At 46.5% G+C, this 18,172-nt stretch overlaps 2 protein-coding genes across 3 annotated transcripts in view; both read right to left on the bottom strand.

Annotated features, from left to right (window-relative positions):
- The window catches only part of LOC141047237 (uncharacterized), a 69,619-nt gene extending 57,527 nt beyond the window's left edge, over positions 1-12,092 (bottom strand). For both annotated transcript variants that reach the window (XM_073542223.1, XM_073542221.1), the window contains exon 1: positions 12,075-12,092. The gene's annotated coding sequence lies outside the window, so the exon portion shown is untranslated. The remainder of the gene's footprint in view (positions 1-12,074) is intronic.
- Positions 1-18,172, bottom strand: part of LOC141047266 (uncharacterized) — an 801,716-nt gene that overhangs the window by 733,097 nt on the left and 50,447 nt on the right. The window lies entirely within an intron of this gene.

Consider the following 18,172-nt stretch of genomic DNA (forward strand, 5'->3'; position numbering starts at 1 on the left):
CTGTTTTTACCATCCTCATTTCACTTATTGTGATACTAGGCAAGGGGGATTATTGATATACCTTGTAATTAACAACATACTCTTATTACGTGTGTTGAATCCACTGATGGGTAAAATACACGTCATATGTTAAATACCAAGGCCTAGTATACTAACTAGAGTTGACCGACTAGAAACTGGTTTCATGAAACACAAACTGGTGAAACTCGGGCAAAAAAAAGTCGAGTTTCGTTCGAAACCCTACCAAAATGTTAGTTAATGGGAAATAAAAGCCGGCATTGAGCGGATTACATTCATCCACTCAATGCAGACTTTTATTCCCCATTGACTTGCATTGGGGTCGGGTTTTGAACGAAACTCCGACTTTTTTTCCACTAGTCGGACCAGTTTCATTTGAAGCGAATTTGGTTTCATGAAACCCGATCCTACCAAAGTCGCTCAACTCTAATCATAGCTATTTATCAATCATGGCCTGGTTAATACACATATCATATTTAACCTGCAGCGTTGCTTACGTACCAATATATTTCAAGCAGACTAGCGATGCTGCAGTTTAACTAATATGTGTATTTACCTGCCCAGGTGTGAGAACATCATGAATTCACAGGTATACATGGGAAGTTTTTTATTTTATTGGAGTGTAAAAAACATAGTGCACTCGGTACTGGTATCAAAACAGGTTTTTTATTAACATACACACACAAAAACATTTTTACACCATTTCATCTTGCCAGTGCACCCGTCCTACACCAGAGATAAAGTAGGCCGCAAATTGGTCCCTCATTTGGCCAACTTAAACGCATGACCTGAGAGGGTGCTGAGTGAATTCAGGCAATGGGTTAGGAGCAACATCATCGAGTTCAAAGGTCGAGTGCTCTTTAGCCATCACAAAATTATGTAGAACCACACACGCCTTCACCACCTCATCCACTGTTTCAAGTTTAAGATTAATGGCTGTGCCGAGAATTCGACATCTGGAGACAAGAATCCCAAAAGCACACTCGACAGTTCTTCTGGCCCTGGTCAGCCTGTAATTAAATATTTTTTTGGTGTGGTCCAAGTCCCGGCTGGAGTAGGGTTTCAGTAGGTTTGCGCACATTTGAAAAGCCTCATCCCCAACTATTACAAAGGGCAGTGGCGGAGCTTCGGTGTGGGGAAGAGGCTGTGGCATAGGGAAATTAAATTGGTTGCCATACAACCTCCGGCCCATGTCTGAGTTTTTAAAAGCCTGGGAGTCATTACCATGGCCAAATGCTCCAATGTCCACTGCTACAAACATACATCCGGCATCCGCAATGGCCATGAGTACTATTGAAAAGTACTTTTTGTAATTATAGTACTCAGATCCAGGTCTTTTGGGTTTGATGATCCGTATGTGTTTACCATCAACAGCTCCCAAAAAGTTGGGGAAATTGCAGACTGTCCAGAATTTGTCAGCAATTTCCATCCACTTTTCAGCAGTGGACAGGGGCATAAATTCTGAACAAAGAACGTTCCAGAGAGCCCGGCAGGTGTCCGCAACAATTCCATACAAGGTAGAGATTCCAATACGGTACTGGAAGTGTAGTGAAGATAGGGTCTCTCCAGTTGCCAGGAATCTGCGAAACAGAGAAAGAAGTAAAATTAATGTTTCAGTTAGAGTTGAGTGAAACTGGTCGAAAAATTTCAAAAGTCGCCGACTTTTGGCAAAGTCGGGTTTCATGAAACGAAACCCGACCCTAGGATGAGGTCGGCCACGAGGTCGGCGACTTACGCGCCAAAGTCGCGTTTCAAAAGTTTCTTTTGCGCTCTTTTTCAGCCAATCAGGATCCACGGACACTGTTGGCAACGTGATGACATAGGCAGGGGTCACCACCATCTTTCAGAAGGGCATGCAAGTGATTGGCTTGCTTTGGTGGGCGTCACAGGGGGTATAAAAGGGCGTGCACGCCGACCGCCATCTTACTTCTGCCGATCTCAGTATAGGGAGAGGTTGCTGCTGATTCTGTAGGGAGAGCGTTAGGCAGGGAAGAAGACAAAAAAACTGCTTCTGCTGCTAGCGATTTGGCCTGCACAACACACCAGTCACTGTGTGTGCAGTGCAAGGGGAGGCTATATAGTGGCATATCAGTGGTGTTGGTTGTTGGGCTGCCTTCTAAGGCTTCCTGACATTCCTGCATTGCTGTTTACCCACTGCTCCGCAAACTGCTTTTTTAAAAGCAATCCCAATTTTTTTTTTTTGTCCTGCTGAGAAGAAAAAAAAACTGCTTCTGCTGCTAGCAATTTGGCCTGCACAACACACCAGTCACTGTGTGTGCAGTGCAAGGGGAGGCTATATTGTGGTGTATCAGTGGTGTTGGTTGTTGGGCTGCCTTTTAAGGCTTCCTGACAGGCTGGCATTGCTGTTTACCCACTGCTCTGCAAACTGCTTTTTTAAAAGCAATCCAATCTCCCTTATCCTCTAGTCACTTTTGTCACAGCTGTGCCATCGAGCCTGTGACATAGCGCTCAGATATCAGTGGGCCTCACACAATCCAAAAGTGTCCAGTGTCCAAAAGTTTGTGCAGAGATTCAAAATCTCCCTTATCCTCTAGTCACTTTGGTCACAGCTGTGCCATCGAGCCTGTCACATAGCGCTCAGATATTCATTGGGCCTCACACAATCCAAAAGTGTCCAGTGTCCAAAAGTGTGTGCAGAGATTCAAAATCTCCCTTATCCTCTAGTCACTTTGGTCACAGCTGTGCCATCGAGCCTGTCACATAGCGCTCAGATATTCATTGGGCCTCACACAATCCAAAAGTGTCCAGTGTCCAAAAGTGTGTGCAGAGATTCAAAATCTCCCTTATCCTCTAGTCACTTTGGTCACAGCTGTGCCATCGAGCCTGTCACATAGCGCTCAGATATTCATTGGGCCTCACACAATCCAAAAGTGTCCAGTGTCCAAAAGTGTGTGCAGAGATTCAAAATCTCCCTTATCCTCTAGTCACTTTGGTCACAGCTGTGCCATCGAGCCTGTCACATAGCGCTCAGATATTCATTGGGCCTCACACAATCCAAAAGTGTCCAGTGTCCAAAAGTGTGTGCAGAGATTCAAAATCTCCCTTATCCTCTAGTCACTTTGATCACAGCTGTGCCATCGAGCCTGTCACATAGCGCTCAGATATTCATTGGGCCTCACACAATCCAAAAGTGTCCAGTGTCCAAAAGTGTGTGCAGAGATTCAAAATCTCCCTTATCCTCTAGTCACTTTGGTCACAGCTGTGCCATCGAGCCTGTCACATAGCGCTCAGATATTCATTGGGCCTCACACAATCCAAAAGTGTCCAGTGTCCAAAAGTGTGTGCAGAGATTCAAAATCTCCCTTATCCTCTAGTCACTTTGGTCACAGCTGTGCCATCGAGCCTGTCACATAGCGCTCAGATATTCATTGGGCCTCACACAATCCAAAAGTGTCCAGTGTCCAAAAGTGTGTGCAGAGATTCAAAATCTCCCTTATCCTCTAGTCACTTTGGTCACAGCTGTGCCATCGAGCCTGTCACATAGCGCTCAGATATTCATTGGGCCTCACACAATCCAAAAGTGTCCAGTGTCCAAAAGTGTGTGCAGAGATTCAAAATCTCCCTTATCCTCTAGTCACTTTGGTCACAGCTGTGCCATCGAGCCTGTCACATAGCACTCAGATATTCATTCGGCTTCACACAATCCAAAAGTGTCCAGTGTCCAAAAGTGTGTGCAGAGATTCAAAATCTCCCTTATCCTCTAGTCACTTTGGTCACAGCTGTGCCATCGAGCCTGTCACATAGCGCTCAGATATTTATTGGGCCTCACACAATCCAAAAGTGTCCAGTGTCCAAAAGTGTGTGCAGAGATTCAAAATCTCCCTTATCCTCTAGTCACTTTGGTCACAGCTGTGCCATCGAGCCTGTCACATAGCGCTCAGATATTCATTGGGCCTCACACAATCCAAAAGTGTCCAGTGTCCAAAAGTGTGTGCAGAGATTCAAAATCTCCCTTATCCTCTAGTCACTTTGGTCACAGCTGTGCCATCGAGCCTGTCACATAGCGCTCAGATATCAGTGGGCCTCACACAATCCAAAAGTGTCCAGTGTCCACAAGTGTTTGCAGAAATTCAAAATCTCCCCTGTCCTATAGACACCTTGTACCTTGTTTTACATTACTATATAGTTTGTTGGATTTTGTCTACATTTCTACCAAAAATGAGGAAGGCTGGTGGAAGAGGCCGTGGAATTGGGCGGGGGTTGGCAGCTGGTAATGATGGTGTTGGTGGTGGATCTGATGGTAGTGGCAAGAGCAAAATAGGACCGAATGCAGGAGGTGTTGAGCCTGCGTCATCGTCTGGCTACATAAGGCCTCGAACGCTTAGTTTTCTAGGAGTTGGCAAACCGCTTTTAAAGCCAGAGCATCAGGAAAAAGTTTTGTCTTACATTGCTGACTAAGCCTCCAGCTCTATCGCCTCCTCTTCTTCAGTTGTAAAAAGTAAAAGCACTGAGTCGTCATTGGAGGCTCATGTTCATGAACCACACCTTTCCTTGTGTCCTTCACCAAAACCAAGATTGAAGGATGACGCAGGCCATACTACTGATTACTCCATGGAGCTGTTTTCACATACCATGCCTGGATTATCAAGTGAAATGGTGAATTACCCAGGCCAACATGAATCTGACATGGAGTGCACTGATGCACAGCCGCTGATGGATGATTCTGCTGGTACATTCACTCAGAGCACTACATTGTCCTCGCAGTGTACAGAGCCAGATTCTGACCCTGATGAGACTCAGGTGCCCCTTCCCGCACTCTATACCACCATACACGGTGACACAGAGGAAGGTGCACATGACATAGAAGAGGAGGTGATGGATGACCCAGTTGTTGACCCAGATTGGCATCCATTGGGGGAAGAGGGTGCTGCTTCCAATAGCTCAGATGAGGAGCATCCACAGCAGACATCGACATCGCAACAGCTGTTATCTGGCAGGCCCGGAGCACTCCAAAGACAGGTTCCAAATATCAAAAGAGTTGCTGGACAGCTTGTCCAGAGGGTCAAAAGATCACAGCGTGCTAGGCCGCAAAATGTCTGCCAAAGTAGGAAGAGTGCAGTGTGGCACTTTTTTGAACAAAATCCTCATGATCAGGCCAAGGTTATCTGTAAGAAGTGCGCAAAGACCTTTAGCCGAGGGAAAAATCTGAAAAATTTGAATACCAGTTGCATGCTTAGACATTTAACCAGCATGCACTTGCAAGCGTGGACACAACACCAAACCTCAAGTGCCACATGTGCAACTGATCACAACGAAGGTAGTCAGCAACGCTACATTGTTTCCCCCACTGTAAGCCCACCGGTTAGCACAGCAGCAAATGTTGAGGTGTCGTTGCAAGGCCACAGCAGTCAGGGAATCCCACTGTTATATCAGCGAAAGACTGATTCTAGGCCATCAGAAAGAACACCAACTCCATCACCATCATCAACCCTCTCTCAGTCCGCCCTGTCCACCGCTACTTCCACCATATGCAGCTCTCAAGTCCAGCTCACCCTCCCAGACAGTCTGAGTAGGTCAAGAAAGTACTCAGTCTCTCATCCGCGTACACTGGGTTTGAACGCCCACATTGCCAAACTAATCTCGTTTGAGATGATGCCCTTTCGGTTGGTGGAAAGCACAGCTTTCCGCGAACTCATGGCCTATGCAGTACCACGCTATGACCTACCCAGTCGCCACTTCTTCTCTCGCAAAGCCATCCCAGCCCTCCACCATCATGTGAAAGACCGCATTGTCCATGCACTCAAGCAGTCAGTGAGCGGAAAGGTGCACCTCACAACTGATGCATGGTCCAGTCGGCATGGCCAGGGCCGTTACGTGTCCATCACTGCGCACTGGGTTAATGTGGTGGATGCAGGGTCCACAGGGGACAGCGGTGGTGGGACAGTGCTGCCTAGCCCACGGTATAGGAAACAGTTGGCTGTAGGCGTTCGACCCTCCTCCTCCTCCTCCAGAAGCGAAAGTTCGTCCACAGAGCGCAGTCGTACGAGCACTGCATCTGCAGCTGCCACTGTTGCACACGATGTGTCCCCCTATCGAGCAGCTAGTGGAAAGCGTCAGCAGGCTGTGTTGCAGATGATGTGTTTGGGCAACAGACACACCGCCGAGGTGCTGGCCGAGTACTTGAAGCGACAAACTGAGTCATGGCTGGGCAGTGTACATCTTGAGGCAGGCAAGGTAGTTTGTGATAACGGCCGTAATTTTGTGGCAGCCATAGCCCTTTCAAAACTCAGCCATATACCTTGCTTGGCTCACACCTTGAACCTGGTGGTGCAGTGCTTCCTCAAAAATTATCCGGAGTTAACAGCCCTGCTCCAGAAGGTGCGAAGACTGTGCGCTCACATCCGCCGGTCACCTGTACACTCCGTTCGTATGCAGAAGCTGCAGCGATTGCTCCACCTTCCCAACTACCGCCTCATTATCGACATTGCAACAAGGTGGAACTCCACCCTGCACATGGTGGAGCGGCTGTGCGAGCAGAGGCAGGCCATAATGCATTTGTGGGAGGATACACGGCCAGGCACTTTGAGAGCAGACATGGAGTTGACAGGTGTGCAGTGGTCGAAGCTGAAAGACCTCTGTAAAGTCCGTCAGTGTTTTGAGGAATGCACACGGCTGGTAAGCGCAGACGACGCCATCCTAAGCATGAGCATCCCACTTATGCGTCTGCTCATGCAAACTTTGACGCACCTTAAGGAGCAGGCGTCTGCAGCCAATGTTGATGAGGAGGAAGAGGAGGAGGGAATCCTTGATGACATTCAGCCATTGTCTGCTCAGGGACCTCTCCTGGACGAGGTGGAGGAAGAAGAGGAGGAGGAGGAGGATGATGGGGATGATTACTTAGGGGAGGAGGATGCATCTCGTGGGGCAAGTGAAAATGTTGGCGTGGCAAGGTCTGGTACAGGGTTTGTGCGTGACTGGAGGGATGTGGATTTGCCAGAAAGTGCTCCTCCAACCAGCACTCGCAGTGCATCAGTGACACCGGGAACATTGGCCCACATGTCAGATTATGCCTTGCAGATCCTAAAAAGGGACCCACGCATTGCCAAAATGATGAACGATGACGACTACTGGTTGGCCAGCATCCTGGATCCACGCTATAAAGGCAAATTACAAAACATCATGCCACAGGAGAACCTTGACCTAATATTAGCTAATAAACAAACAACTCTGGTAAATCGGTTGCTTGAGGCATTCCCAGCACACAGCAGCGGTGATGGTTCTCACACGAGCCGTGCGGGCCGGGGGCAGCTTGGCAGAGGTGTTCGTGGTGCACACAGCAGAAGTGGCGTTGGAGACAGGGGTTTCATGACAATGTTGTGGACTGATTTTTCAAGTACCGCTCACACAACTGGTAATACTGCATCAATGGAAAGTGACAGGAGACAGCAGTTGTCAACTATGGTTACAAACTACTTTTCCTCCCATATCGATGTTCTCCCACACAGGTCATTCCCCTTTGACTATTGGGCCGCTAAACTGGACACCTGGCCTGAATTGGCACAATATGCCTTACAGGAGCTCGCTTGCCCAGCTGCAAGTGTGCTATCGGAAAGAGTCTTCAGTGCAGCTGGATCAATCCTGACAGAAAAAAGGACCCGTCTGTCAACCCAAAATGTGGATGATCTAACCTTCATTAAAATGAACCACGCATGGGTTTCCAAGGATTTTGTCCCACCTTCCTCTGATGACACATAGGGTGACAGAAAAATGGCTTGCTTTGGTCCACCTCTTCCTGGGACTTGACCTATTTCACCTTTTGCATCAGCTGAATGTCCAACATCAACATATGCCACTTTCTAAAACTCCCTAACTGTGCTGCCTCCCCCCCCCATGGCCGGGGTCACCACCTAGCGCACGACACCGTGCGAGTCCCGTTGCCCTGGACAGGTGGGTAGGCCGACTCTTGGGCGCGGGCACTGGTACAGGGTCCTTCATAGTGCAATCAAGTGTCTCTGACGGTGGTGGTGCACACCCGCCGTCAGACACACCGCCGTACTATGAGGAGCCCAGTGCCAGTACCGACGCCCACGAGTGGGCCCCCCTTGCTTGGGCAGGGCCCCAGCATTTGCAATCTTTACCTCTCCCTGCTCCTCCGCTGTGTAGTCTGGGCCGTCAAATCCATACTGTGCCTGACACCGTCTGAGCCTGCCTCCTGATGTATAGACATATATTTTGAATGTGTACGCTATCCATACATGTTATCCGGGGAATCGGTACCCTTTCTAACCTTTGTGCAATCACGTGCAATCCATACTGGGCCTAACACCGTCTGAGCCTGCCTCCTGAGACATATATTTTGAATGTGTACGCTATCCATACATGTTATCCGGGGAAACGGTACCCTTTCTAACCTTTGTGCAATCACGTGCAATCCATACTGGGCCTAACACCGTCTGAGCCTGCCTCCTGAGACATATATTTTGAATGTGTACGCTATCCATACATGTTATCCGGGGATACGGTACCCTTTCTAACCTTTGTGCAATCACGTGCAATCCATACTGGGCCTAACACCGTCTGAGCCTGCCTCCTGAGACATATATTTTGAATGTGTACGCTAACCATACATGTTATCCGGGGATACGGTACCCTTTCTAACCTTTGTGCAATCACGTGCAATCCATACTGGGCCTAACACCGTCTGAGCTTGCCTCCTGAGACATATATTTTGAATGTGTACGCTATCCATACATGTTATCCGGGGATACGGTACCCTTTCTAACCTTTGTGCAATCACGTGCAATCCATACTGGGCCTAACACCGTCTGAGCCTGCCTCCTGAGACATATATTTTGAATGTGTACGCTATCCATACATGTTATCCGGGGATACGGTACCCTTTCTAACCTTTGTGCAATCACGTGCAATCCATACTGGGCCTAACACCGTCTGAGCCTGCCTCCTGAGACATATATTTTGAATGTGTACGCTATCCATACATGTTATCTGGGGATACGGTACCCTTTCTAACCTTTGTGCAATCACGTGCAATCCATACTGGGCCTAACACCGTCTGAGCCTGCCTCCTGAGACATATATTTTGAATGTGTACGCTATCCATACATGTTATCCGGGGATACGGTACCCTTTCTAACCTTTGTGCAATCACGTGCAATCCATACTGGGCCTAACACCGTCTGAGCCTGCCTCCTGAGACATATATTTTGAATGTGTACACTATCCATACATGTTATCCGGGGATACGGTACCCTTTCTAACCTTTGTGCAATCACGTGCAATCCATACTGGGCCTAACACCGTCTGAGCCTGCCTCCTGAGACATATATTTTGAATGTGTACGCTATCCATACATGTTATCTGGGGATACGGTACCCTTTCTAACCTTTGTGCAATCACGTGCAATCCATACTGGGCCTAACACCGTCTGAGCCTGCCTCCTGAGACATATATTTTGAATGTGTACGCTATCCATACATGTTATCCGGGGATACGGTACCCTTTCTAACCTTTGTGCAATCACGTGCAATCCATACTGGGCCTAACACCGTCTGAGCCTGCCTCCTGAGACATATATTTTGAATGTGTACGCTATCCATACATGTTATCTGGGGAAACGGTACCCTTTCTAACCTTTGTGCAATCACGTGCAATCCATACTGGGCCTAACACCGTCTGAGCCTGCCTCCTGATGTATAGACATATATTTTGAATGTGTACGCTATCCATACATGTTATCTGGGGATACGGTACCCTTTCTCACCTTTGTGCAATCACGTGTAATCCATACTGGGCGTGAGAACGGCTGGCGAGCTGTTAAGCAAGCTACAGCACCTGTGGTTTGCACACGTAAGTTTTTCATTTTTTCAGGAATGACGGTTAGGCCTAATTCCGGAACTGCGGTTGACCTGCACTTACTGGGAAATCATTGTTCGCGGGTAATAATTGTAATCAGTGATCCCCATCACTAACGTTGTTCAGCGGGTTATCTGCACCTGTAAGCGACAAACGCTGGCCTTTTCAGTGTAGCGCACATGCAGCCACGGACATGTAAGGGCATGACACACCAGTTATTGGCCAATCTCATGTGCCAGAGCCTCACGTGTCCCTCTAGTAAGCCGGACTCGGACCGCGGGGCATGACGGAGTCTCGATCGTTAACGGAATTAAGCTTGCAATGTGTGCATCTGTTCTGTAGCTGGCATGGTTGAGGTTTCCCAGGTGGAGTCGAATTTAACCGTAGGCTCCACTCCTAGTGGTGCCCTTCTGGACATTCCTTTAAGGTTCAGCTTTGCAACCATACTGCCCACATAAAACAAACACTTTGCCTTCATGAACGCTGTTTGGAGGGTCATGACTCGTGGGAATAACGCCGCCCAATCAGTTAACCTGCTAGAGAGATCCTTCGTTGCTCCCAAGCATGACATCACACTCCCTAGGAAGAAGGTAATGCCACTGTGGCGACCGTACTCCTGGGGGCGACACAAGTGCACTGATGCCCAGCCACTGCTCGATGAATCTGCTGGTACATTGACCCAGACCACTACATTCCCCTCGCACGCTACACGACCTGAATCTGACCCTGATGAAACTCAGGTTACCCTTCCCATATACAGTTCCATCTTACACGGTGACAAAGAGGAAGCTGCAGATGAAAGTGCAGGTTCGGCCCACCCGCCATCAGACACACCACCGTACTATCAGGGGCCCTGTGCCAGTGCCGTCGCCAACGAGTGGGCCCCCCCTGCTTGCCCAGGATCACAGCACTTGCAAAGTTGAAATACTGTGCAGTGAGATGGAAGATGGGGACGACGAGGAGTCCAGACAAGTACAGGGATTCCCTAGCGAGGAGACTTATTTGATTGTTTTCAATGTTGGGACAGCAATTTTTGGGGAGCACTATACTCTGGAGAATGATAGATGGGGCCCACCATACACTGGAACATTCCAAAGGTGGACATCAGACACTGGAGCAGCATTTACAGGGCCCATTATACACTAGAGCATTAGAAATGGGGCCCATTATGTTTGGAGCATTATTTGGGCCCATAAGACAGTGGAGCTTCATCCATGGGGACCAACATATACTGTAGCATTATGTGGAGCTCATCATATACTGTTTCAAACATTATATGGGACCAATGATTCTGTATGGAGAAATAGATGGGCCTCGTCATGAGATGTAAAAAGTTAGGTATTTTTCATTGTACTATACCGCTATTTCTCTGCCGTATCGGAGCATGATGAGTTGTGGTATGTGTTAAAGGGGCGCTCTTTCACCCAGGGCACATGAAAACCTGCAGCCAGCCCTCCCCCCCCACAACTTTAGCCAAATAACCCCCATTTTTCAGTGCGTAACTTGTATTATGAAGTTAATTAGCATTTATGCACATGTAATCTAAATACATGTATCAAAGTACTTCTGGCAGTTATAACATGGATGAATGTGACACGCATCTCTATTCTCTTCATACAGGTAACCAGCTTTTCCAATCTCTGCTCTGAATCCACTCCTGTGTCTCCATTCAATGTCAGCAAGCAGTTAATCCTGAATGCTATCTATGTGTTTTCAACTCTGCAAGCTTATATCTGGTAACCAGCTTTTCCAATCTCTGCTCTGAATCCACTCCTGTGTCTCCATTCAATGTCAGCAAGCAGTTAATCCTGAATGCTATCTATGTGTTTTCAACTCTGCAAGCTTATATCTGGTAACCAGCTTTTCCAATCTCTGCTCTGAATCCACTCCTGTGTCTCCATTCAATGTCAGCAAGCAGTTAATCCTGAATGCTATCTATGTGTTTTCAACTCTGCAAGCTTATATCTGGTAACCAGCTTTTCCAATCTCTGCTCTGAATCCACTCCTGTGTCTCTATTCAATGTCAGCAAGCAGTTAATCCTGAATGCTATCTATGTGTTTTCAACTCTGCAAGCTTATATCTGGTAACCAGCTTTTCCAATCTCTGCTCTGAATCCACTCCTGTGTCTCCATTCAATGTCAGCAAGCAGTTAATCCTGAATGCTATCTATGTGTTTTCAACTCTGCAAGCTTATATCTGGTATATAGTTTTTTCAACTTACTCTGCTTGTCCCCTTATGTTGTGAGGTCAAGAAACTTTTCAAAGTGCTTTATGATCCATGTAGTGCTGGACATGTGTTTATTTGACCACAACATTTTATTGGGTCCTGGTGTCTCAATTTAGTGTGATTGATTAACGAGCAGAGAGAGCCACAAAAAAAAAAAAAAAAACTTAGCCTTAACCTCCTATATATTCAGACCTAGCTAGGGGGAGCATTTATGCACATGTAATCTAAGTACATGTATCAAAGTACTTCTGGCAGTTATAACATGGCAGTTAGACAGGGCAAGAGACAGGTAAGACATTTATATACATCTACTCTCTGTACATTTGGAGTACAACAAATATATACCATATGCATTTGTGTAATTTTTATCCTGGCCGCTGCATTCACACACATCCACCGCCCTGGCATTAACTCTCCACACTCCATCCATATTGGCCCCTCGCTTCTTTCCTCTCCTATGTATAGCACTCATGCTCTTTTCACATTGTTAAATTGCACAGATCCAGCCAGTCCCACCATTCAACATCAGAGACGCTCTCACAAATCACTTAACCATCTGCTCACTCTTTCTATCCTCCTTCTCCTAGTTGCAGGAGACATTGCTCCCAACCCTGGTCCCCCATGTTATAGAAAGTCAAACCCCCCCACTGCTACACTCAGAAACCCCTCTAATCTTATTAATATTCTCTGCATGCCATCTGTCTCTCTTAATTGTGCACTTTGGAATTCTCGCTCAGTGTGTAACAAACTCTCCTTCATTCATGACTTCTTCCTTTCTAATTCTCTTAACCTTCTGGCTCTTACTGAAACCTGGATCCAGCAGTCAGATACTACCGCTGCTGCTGCTCTTTCATACGGGGGGCTACACTTCTCTCATACCCCAAGATCAGACAATAGAGCTGGTGGAGGCGTTGGTCTGCTCCTATCACCAAAATGTACCTTTCAGGTTATCCCTCAAGTACCCTCACTTGTCTTCCCTTCTTTTGAGGTCCATGCCGTCAGACTCTACACCCCCTTCTCCATGCGAGTGGCGGTGGTGTATCGTCCTCCCGGCCCCTCCCATCAGTTCCTGGATCATTTTGCCACTTGGCTTCCACATTTTCTCTCCTGTGACATCCCTACCCTCATCATGGGAGATTTCAACATCCCCATTGCTCTTCCCCTCTCCCCATCTGCTACTCACCTTTTATCTCTAACCTCCTCATTTGGCCTTTCGCAGCTTACTAATTCTCCAACGCATGAAGACGGAAACTCCCTCGACTTGGTCTTCTCTCGGTTTTGTGCAGTGGATGATTTTGCAAACTCCCCTCTCCCGCTCTCTGACCACAATCTTCTTTCATTCTCTATAAAGAACTGCCAGGCTGCTCAGGTCACCCCCACTGTCCAGACTTATAGAAACATACAGGCCATTAACACCCAGAAACTTCTGAAGAACTTGCAGTCTTCATTGGCCCCTATCTCCTCCCTCTCATGTCCTGATTCTGCATTGAAGCATTACAATGAAACACTTCAAACTGCCCTGGATGAATTTGCACCCCCTATAAATAGAACACCACAACGCAGACGGCGACAACCCTGGCACACGGTGCAAACACGTTTCCTGCAGCAGTGCTCCAGGTGCGCCGAACGTCTGTGGAGAAAATCCAATCTACACGAAGATTTCATCCATTTTAAGTTTATGCTTAGAACATACAACACTGCCCTTCACCTCTCCAAACAAACCTATTTCAACACCCTCATCATCTCACTGTCCAATAACCCGAAACGTCTCTTTGACACTTTTCATTCTCTACTCAATCCAAGAGTACAGGCCCCAACCACGGAGCTCCGAGCTGACGATCTGGCCAATTACTTCAAAGAAAAAATTGACCAGATCCGACAGGAAATTATCTCCAAATCCCCTCATACCATGCACTGTCCTCCCTCCCCCACTGCATCTAACTCACTCTCTGATTTTGAACCAGTCACAGAAGAAGAAGTAAGCAGGCTCCTTGCATCTTCTCGCCCAACTACTTGCACCAGTGACCCATTTCCGTCACATCTCCTCCAGTCCCTTTCCCCTGCTGTCACCCCTCACCTAACTAAAATATTTAACCTCTCTCTCTCTTCTGGTATTTTTCCCTCCTCATTTAAGCATGCCATCATACATCCACTACTTAAAAAACCATCCCTCGACCAAAACTGTGCCGCTAACTATAGACCTGTCTCTAATCTTCCCTTCATCTCTAAACTCCTGGAACGCCTGGTCCACTCCCGTCTTATCCGCTATCTCTCAGAAAACTCTGTTCTCGACCCTCTCCAATCCGGTTTCCGCTCTTTACACTCCACTGAAACTGCCCTCACTAAAGTCTCTAATGATCTGCTAACAGCTAAATCAAATGGTCATTACTCCATGCTAATTCTCTTGGATCTCTCTGCAGCATTCGACACTGTGGATCATCAGCTCCTCCTCACTATGCTCCATTCCATTGGCCTCAAGGACACCGTTCTCTCCTGGTTCTCCTCCTATCTCTCCGACCGCTCCTTTACTGTTTCTTTTGCCGGTTCCTCCTCCTCTCACCTTCCCCTTACTGTTGGGGTTCCTCAAGGATCGGTTCTAGGCCCCCTCCTCTTCTCCTTGTACACTGCCCCTATTGGTCAAACAATCAGTAGATTTGGTTTCCATTACCATCTCTATGCTGATGACACCCAATTATACGCTTCTTCTCCTGACATCACGCCAGCCTTTCTAGAAAACACTGGCGATTGTCTAAACGCTGTGTCTAATATCATGTCCTCACTATATCTGAAACTGAACCTGTCAAAGACTGAACTCCTTGTGTTTCCTCCCGCTACTAATGTACCTACACCCGACATTGCCATTTCCGTCTGTGGTTCCACTATTACTCCCCAGCAACATGCCCGCTGTCTTGGGGTCATACTTGATTCCGAGCTTTCCTTTGCCCCCCACATTCGATCACTGGCTCGCTCTTGTCATCTGCACCTCAAAAACATTTCTAGAATTCGACCTTTTCTTACTTTTGACTCTGCAAAAACTCTTACTGTTTCTCTTATTCATTCTCGTCTCGACTATTGTAACTCTCTTCTAATCTGTCTCCCTCTTACAAAACTCTCCCCTCTCCAATCTGTCTTGAATGCTGCAGCCAGGATCATATTCCTCACCAATCGTTACACTGATGCCTCTACCTTGTGCCAGTCATTACACTGGCTACCCATCCACTCCAGAATTCAGTATAAACTTATTACCCTCACCCACAAAGCCCTCCATGGCTCAGCACCACCCTACATCTCCTCCCTTGTTTCAGTATACCACCCTACCCGCGCCCTCCGTTCTGCTGATGACCTGAGGTTAGTATCCTCAATAGTCAGAACCTCCCACTCCCGTCTCCAAGACTTCACACGTGCCGCGCCAATTCTTTGGAATGCACTTCCCAGGTCAATACGATTAGTCCCCAATCCCCACAATTTTAAGCGTGTCCTGAAAACACATTTATTCAGACTGGCCTATCGCCTCAACACATTAACCTAACCTATCCCTGTGTGGCAGAGCCAAAAGTTTTACCATAACCAGGTTCCCAGCATCATGTTTCCCACATGCTTTATGCATCCATTAGCCCTCTGTGTCTGTACTGTTACACACTTAACATTATGGCTGGTCCATACAATCAGGGCAACTGTTACCACCCACCTTTCGTGTCTACCTCTTTCCTCATAGACTGTAAGCTTGCGAGCAGGGCCCTCACTCCTCTTGGTATTTGTTATAATCTACTGTATGTGATTATTGTTATGCTGTAATGTCTATTGTCTGTACAAATCCCCTCTGAAATGTAAAGTGCTGCGGAATATGTCGGCGCTATAAAAATAAAATTTATTATTATTATAATTAAGGTTGACAAGCTTAAGTAAGAAGAATTGATGCTTTTGGCATTCAAATGGGCACTGTAGGTGTGTTTCCTGTCCTCCTCTCACTGCCGACTTTTATTCCCCATTGACTTACATTGGGTTTCGTGTTTCGGGACGACCCCGACTTTTCCCTATAATCGGACGATCTTGCTCGACCCGACTTTTGGAAAAGTCGGGTTTCACGAAACGAAACGCGACCCTAAAAAACCAAAAGTCGCTCAACTCTAGTTTCAGTATATGGTTTTTTAAAACTATAAAATAAAAAATTAGCACATTCACGAAAAATAATTAGCCAAGGTTTTGAATAGTACATGTAAAAAAAAAAAACATCACCCCACATCTTGGTTTTTAAATATTACGTACCGTAATGTCACCAGGAGCCGTTCCTCAGGAGGAATCGCACGACGGAGCTGCGTGTCCTGTCTCCGGATGGATTCTTGGACACGAGCAAGCAAATCCCTGAAGCTTTCTTGGGACATCCGGATATAATCTGTTAATTTCTCCGGGTTTGCCTGTAGCTTACTGTAGAGGGTGTGGTACCCCCCACGGCTCTCCCGGAGTTCAACAATCGGATGTATCCACATACGCCGCCGCTGCCGTCTTCGCTGTCTCTCTCTCTTCCTTTGTTCATGGCAAGCAACTGCATATGCCCTAGCCATCACGATGTCCAAATCCAAGTTGAAGTGAAAACTCTTCCAGCGCAGATCCATGTTGACACGAGAAAAATCAAGCAAATGTGAAGAATACTGTAGACAGGGTCTATATATTAACATACCACACCGCCACTGACGTCCCATTGGTCGTGTGTGTGGCAAGATTGTTATCTAGATTTTTTTTGGGTGAGGACAAACAATGTGCAAAAAACCGCAAATGCGCTAAAAACGCATACAAGCGCTGCGTTTTTTCCTGCATGCGCATAAAAATGCTTGAAAAAAACGCAGTTTGTATGCATTTTTTCATGCGTTTGTGTGCGCAAAAAACGCACCACAAAAAAACGCAAGTGTGAAAGTAGCCTTAGCTGCTTTTTTCTTGCCAAAATACAAATTCTAACACTCTATTCGGTAGGATTATCAGCTGCGTATCCACCAGACTTCTGCACAACACAGCTGATGGTCCCAACCTCATTTATAAGGCAAGAAATCCCACTTATTAAACCTGACAGGGCACACCTGTGAAGTGAAAACTATTTCCGGTGACTACCTCTTGAAGCTCATCAAGAAAATGCCAAGAGTGTGCGAAGCAGAAATCAAAGCAAAAGGTGGCTACTTTGAAGAACCTAGAATATAAGACATATTTTCAGTTGCTTCACACTTTTTTGTTAATTATATAATTCCACATGTGTTAATTCATAGTTTTGATGCCTTCAAAGTGAATCTACAATTTTCATAGTCATGAAAATAAAGAAAACTCTTTGAATGAGAAGGTGTGTCCAAACTTTTGGTCTGTACTGTAGATCTCACTTGCATATATAATCAACTCTGTAATCAAATTGCTCAGAATGACCTAGTAACCCCTGTGAGCCAGCCAGTGGGAACCAGACTGGCTCTTCAGTATTTTCTAGACATTGAAAACAGGAACTAACACCAGATGTTCAATGGGGATAACCGTACAGACAAAATCAGAAAAACAATAAGCAATTGAGGCTAGTAAGGAAAACACAAAACTAAGCTTTTGTGTCAAACTATGAAATTGTGTTTATGGCCTTATCTGCAGCCTCGGACTTAATGACAGCCCTCTCTCGGCTCAGCAGCCCTCTCTTGGAGTGTCTGGAACTTGTAGTCCACTCAGCAGCACAGCACATGTATATATTTTCTGTCCTACACATTTTCATTTGTTTTTTTCAGAACATTAATTGCTTTATTCTTCCCAGGAAGTAGTAAGGCTAGTTTCACACTTGCTTTTTTTTGCAGCGCGTTTTTCCCGCAAAAAAAGCATTAAAAAAACGCATACAAATGCATACAAACGCTGCGTTTTTTTCAAGCATTTTTATGCGCATGCAGGAAAAAAACGCAGCGTTTTTGCGCGTTTGTATGCGTTTTTTGTGCGTTTGCGTTTTTTTTACAGATTTTGGAAAAACCCCACAAAAATGAAAAAACAACCATTCAACAACACACAAGACCAATGGGACTTCATTGTGGGTGTGGTATGTTAATATATAGACCCTGTCTACAGTATTCTTCACATTTGCT

This window comes from Dendrobates tinctorius, unplaced genomic scaffold, assembly GCF_039654945.1.
Source record: "Dendrobates tinctorius isolate UK_male_01 unplaced genomic scaffold, ASM3965494v1 ptg000126l, whole genome shotgun sequence".
In the NCBI taxonomy this organism is placed as follows: Eukaryota; Metazoa; Chordata; class Amphibia; order Anura; family Dendrobatidae; genus Dendrobates; species Dendrobates tinctorius.